This window comes from Primulina eburnea, chromosome 1, assembly GCF_022965805.1.
Source record: "Primulina eburnea isolate SZY01 chromosome 1, ASM2296580v1, whole genome shotgun sequence".
Lineage (NCBI taxonomy): Eukaryota > Viridiplantae > Streptophyta > Magnoliopsida > Lamiales > Gesneriaceae > Primulina > Primulina eburnea.
In genome coordinates this window covers 38396199-38402198 of record NC_133101.1, presented here as the reverse complement: position 1 = coordinate 38402198, position 6000 = coordinate 38396199, and positions in this window count along the sequence as shown.

Sequence of the window (6000 nt, the reverse complement as noted above, 5' to 3'; positions counted from 1 at the left end):
AGTTTGTCCCCAGAGAGGTGCACCATGATTCCAGAGTGCAGGGTCATCAGCACCAGTGCCACAGATGGAGAGACAGGCATCCTCTGTACACTCCTCCCAGCCACCCTCCACACAGACCCAGCAGAGACCAGGAGGTAGTCAGACAGTGAGTCAACCTCCGAGACAGTAGGCCAGGGTGTTTGCCCTGACAGAGGAGCAGGCGCAGGAGGCGCCAGATGACGTCATTGCATGGTAACTGTTTTCTTTGCGGTTATCCTGCATATGTGTTGATTGACACAGGTGCATCTCATACATTCATAGCTGAACATTTTGCATTGAGACATTCATTGCCTGTTGAGTCGATATCGACAGTAGTGTCTATAGCTTCTCCGTTGGGAAGTGGTTTGATATCTGTGACTACTGTTAGACACTGTATGCTTCAGTTTGAGGGGCATGAGATTGATCTTGATTGTGTAGTACTTGGTCTAGCTGATTTTGATTGTATAGTTGGAATAGACATGTTGACCAGGTACAGGGCCACGGTAGATTGTTTCCACAAAATTGTCAGATTCAGACCCGACATGACAGATGAGTGGAAATTCTACGGCAAGGGTTCCAGATCTCGGATTCCCTTAGTATCTGCTCTGACTATGAGTAGATTGCTTCAGAGAGGAGCAGAGGGCTTTCTCGTATATTCAGTAGATCTACTGAAGTCGAGCCCAGCATTGGCAGATCTGCCAGTGGTTTGCGAGTTTGCAGATGTTTTTCCTAATGAGATTCCAGGGTTGCCTCCGGTTCGAGAGGTTGATTTTAGCATAGATCTTGTGCCAGGCAGTGTTCCTATCTCGAGAGCTCCGTATAGGATGGCACCGACAGAGCTGAAAGAGTTAAAAGCACAATTGGAAGATCTTCTGTCCAAGGGGTACATTAGACCGAGTGTATCGCCTTGGGGTGCTCCGGTGCTATTCGTTCGAAAGAAAGATGGTTCGATGCGACTGTGTATTGATTATAGGCAGTTGAACAAGGCAACAGTGAAGAACAAGTATCCTCTGCCTCGCATTGACGATTTGTTTGATCAGTTACAGGGATCTTCTGTATACTCAAAGATTGATTTGAGATCAGGGTATCATCAGCTCCGAGTTAGAGACGTTGATATTCCGAAGACTGCATTCCGAACCAGGTATGGGCATTACGAGTTTATTGTTATGCCTTTCGGTTTGACGAATGCACCAGCGGTGTTTATGAGTTTGATGAACCACATTTTTCAGAGATATTTAGATGATTTAGTGATTGTGTTCATTGATGATATTTTGGTATATTCGAAGAGTCTGACTGAGCATGCAAATCATCTGAGAATTGTACTGAAGACTTTGAGAAAAGAGCAGTTGTATGCCAAACTGTCCAAGTGTGAATTCTGGCTGAGACAGGTTGTCTTCTTGGGGCATATTATATCTGGAGAGTGTATTGCGGTAGATCCGAGTAAAGTTGAGGCTGTGATCAGTTGGCCGAGACCGATTTCTGTGCCTGAGATACGCAGTTTCATGGGTCTAGCCGGGTATTATCGTCGTTTTGTCCGAGATTTCTCCAGTATAGCGAAGCCTATCACCCAGTTGACACAGAAGAATATGCCATTTGTGTGGTCTGAAGATTGTGAAGCTAGTTTTGTAGAGTTGAAGAAGAGACTGACTAGTGCGCCTGTCTTGACGATTCCTTCAGGTACAGGTGAGTTCGTTGTATACTGTGACGCATCTCACAGAGGGCTAGGATGTGTTCTTATGCAGCGTGGGCACATGATAGCGTACGCCTCTAGACAGCTGGCGGCGATTGTCTTTGCCTTGAAGATCTGGCGTCATTATTTGTATGGAGAGAAATTTGAGATCTATTCTGATCATAAGAGCCTGAAGTACCTCTTTTCTCAGTCAGAGTTGAACATGAGGCAGCGACGATGGCTTGATCTGCTGAAAGATTTTGATTGCGAGATCAAGTACTATCCAGGAAAGTCAAATGCAGCGGCAGACGCCTTGAGTCGAAAGGTATGTGCTCTTTCCTTATCGACTGTAGGTGTATCGAATTTAGTAGAGGATTGTTGCTTGTCTGGGTTGACATTTAATACAGAGAGTAGACCGTTGCGACTTGCTGCGATTCAGATTGAGCCAGACTTGATTTTGAGAATCAAAGAAGCACAGAGAACCGATCCGAGCGTTCAGAAATCGATTGATATGGTCAGAGCTTGTCATATATCAGAGTATCAGGTTAGAGATTCTGTTCTGTATGTGAATAACCACTTAGTAGTGCCAGAGATTTCAGATTTGAGACGACAGATCATGTCGGAGGCACACTGTAGTCGGTTCAGCATTCATCCGGGTAGCAGGAAAATGTACAATGACTTGAAGACACAATTCTGGTGGAAGCAAATGAAAAACGATATTGCAGAATTTGTGTCTAAATGTTTGAATTGCAGCAGGTGAAGGCAGAAAGAAAGAAGCCCGGAGGTTTACTTCAGAGTTTGTCTGTTCCTGAATGGAAATGGGACCACATTTCCATGGATTTCGTGACGAAGTTACCTCGATCTTCGCGGGGCTGTGACGCGATTTGGTTGTGATAGACAGACTGACCAAATCAGCGTGCTTTATTCCATACAGAATGACCTATCGACACGATCAGATGGCAGAGTTGTATGTCAGAGAGGTCGTCAGATTGCACGGTGTGCCCAAGTCGATCGTATCAGATCGTGATCCACGATTTACTTCTCACTTTTGGCACAGCTTGCAGCAGGCTTTGGGTACGACTTTACACCTGAGCACTGCTTATCATCCTCAGACAGACGGACAGTCAGAGCGGACTTTCCAGACTTTAGAGGACATGCTGAGAGCTGTAGTACTAGATTTTGGTACTAGCTGGCAATATTCATTGTCGTTGTGTGAGTTTTCATACAACAACAACTATCAGACTAGCATTAAGATGGCACCGTTCGAAGCTTTATACGGAAAGAAGTGCAGATCTCCATTGTACTGGGATGATATCTCGGAGGTACCAGAGTTGGGGCCTGATATGATTCGTGAGATGACCGAGAAAGTAAAGGTCATTCAGAGGAGAATGAAGACAGCACAGGATAGACAAGCGAAATACGCCAATGTCAGACGCAGACCGTTGGTATTTGAGCAGGGAGACAGAGTATTTTTGAAGATTTCACCTTTCAGAGGCGTTGTCAGATTTGGCAAGCGAGGAAAGTTGTCTCCTAGATACGTCGGTCCGTATGAAATCTTTGAGAAGATTAGCGATCGAGCTTACAGACTTGCTCTTCCTCCTTCATTGTCTGGTATACATGACGTTTTTCAAGTATCGATGTTGCGCAGATACATGCCAGATGATTCCCATGTCATTCAGCCTGACGAAGCCGAGCTGGATCAAACTCTGAGCTATGTTGGAAGACCGATACAGATTCTTGATCGGAAAGAAAAACAGCTCAGAACGAAGTCCATTCCGCTGGTGAAGGTTCAGTGGAGTCGTCATGGCATCGAGGAAGCGACTTGGGAGACAGAGTCTGATATGAGACAGAAACATCCATAGCTATTCATATGAAGTAAGTCTTCCTTGCAATTTTGATTAGACTATTTCATATATACTTGCATGATTAGTTGTTTACGAGTTCGAGGACGAACTCCTGTCCAAGAGGGGGAGAAATGTAAGGCTCTAGAATTATCAACTGGCATTGATGTTAGACTTGTAAAGGTAAGAACGCATGACATTTAAATCAGAATTGTGAGGTTTGGGCCGAAGCCACATCGCACCCGCGGTACAGGAAGGACCGCACCTGCGGTGCATTGACAGAAAATTGGTGAATTTGTGCGAAGCAAGACCGCACCCGCGGTGCTAGTAAGACCGCACCCGCGGTGGTGCGACCGCACCCGCGGTCCGAGAATTTCAGAAAATACAAGGGCTGCCGTGAGCACAGTGCACCCGCGCTGCTAGTGTACCGCACCCGCAGTCGTGCGTGTCAAATGAAAAATAAACCACTTGTTCCTTGTCATGCATATATGATATGTGTCTTCTTTCCCCTCCATTTCAGAAACTGAGAGCCGAGAGAATGCTTAGGAGGAAGCTTCATGTCTTTTTTTGATTTGAACTTATGATTTTGAAGAATTTAGCCATCCGATTTCAGATACGACTTTGGTTTTGAACTCCTCTCATCATTTGCAATTCAAGGATGTAAGTTTCAGTTATTTCCAGCATGTTTCGGTAGTTATGTGTTGGAAGAATTCAGATTTGAGCTTTAGATTATGTTCTTGATATGTTGAACTTGATATATTCGCTACCGGATCGAATTACGAATGTCGTATGATATTATTTCGAATTCCAGCATGTATATTGAGTTGAGATGGGATAATTTCAGTATGATATTGTGTCTTGATAAGGTTATGACTTGTTGATATTGAGCTTAGTGTTATTGAGTTACCGGTATCGAAGAAGTACGCCGTTACACCGTCAAATTGTATCAAAACCGATTATTGAATTGTATATGTGCTGAGTTGAATTGGGAATTGATATGGTATGTCTACATTGTCTTTCAGAGTTGTTATTGTCAGACTCGACATTCCGACTTCAAGATCTCGACAGACATTGTGCGACGAAAGGTATAATTCATGTGGTCACGAGATTGCACAACTCGATTCAGATTTGATACGAGTTTCCCTAAATCACATACTAGATTGTTATTACATTTCATTATGTAATGCCTTGTTTATTGATTTATATTCGAGTCCTGAGATAGGAGATATTGGCAGACTGGCCAAAACTAGACGTTTCGGTGTATCGACGCATAGGAGTAGATTTGCTCTATGTGTAGACCCGCGATACAGAGTTGACTGAAGTCTAGGAATAAGACGTACCGTCGCCCCGATTGGTTGAGTAGGTGACAGACCGTCTTATTCACACCGGGATCCCTAGATTAGAAAAGAGTCGAGTCAAGAGTTAAATGTTGAATACAGATTTGTATTCTTCTACATGTTTAGATTTGCATTCATGTTATTTGATATATGCTATGCTCTTGTACATGATTATTACATTGCATGCATCCATGTTTTATACTGGGATATGTTCTCACCGGAGTTATCCGGCTGTTGTCGTGTCTGTATGTGTGCATGGCAACAGGTGGGGCAGGATCTGGGTCACAAACTAGATGAGAGGTTGATGATAGCGTGGAGATCTCGGCCATGAAAGATTTCTAGTGGTTTCTATTTAGACTTGTATCACCTATGTTTGTAGTTGGTTTGTAAACACTAGTGTATGGTTGTACTAGACAGACATGTATGTACATTATGTTATTTATTTCTTATAAAGACAATGTTATGCTTTGACTATACATTTGAATTAATGTTAAAAGCAAATTTTTGACCCACATTTTCGAACAAAGATCCAATTAAATCCCAAAAGAATTGAGTTAGAGCCCGGGTCCCCACACGTTGACTGTGGATGGGAGTCATATGCATACGAAGTTGGAAGGATGGCATTTTGGACATGATCATAGAAATGATATTTTGTGTTTTTGTTATGTCATTTGAATGATCATGTATTTATTTTGGTTGCAAATATTTTATAAATGATTTTATGTTATAAAATTGTAATCCTTCCATCCTTCAATTGAAAATTTTAAATTCCACTGTATTTTAATTGTAACAGGTCAAGGTGTCACAAGAGGACTAGTGGTTTTTAGTAGACTTGGACTATTTATATTTGGTTTATTGTATTAAACACTAGTTGGATTAATGTACTAGAACAAGACATGTTGGTATGTTTGTAATATAAATAAATAACTTATGCTTGTTTACGTACATTAGAATTAATGTTGAAAAGCAAAAATTTGACCCACATTTTCTCATAGATCCACTTAATCCCAGAAAGAATTGAGTTAGAGCCCGGGTCTCCACAGCGGAGGAGCGTGGGAGAGAAAGCCAGTGGTAGGCCAAAGAAGGAGTCGAGACGTGAAGCTAGCAAATATGAATATCAAGGTACATTTAAAAA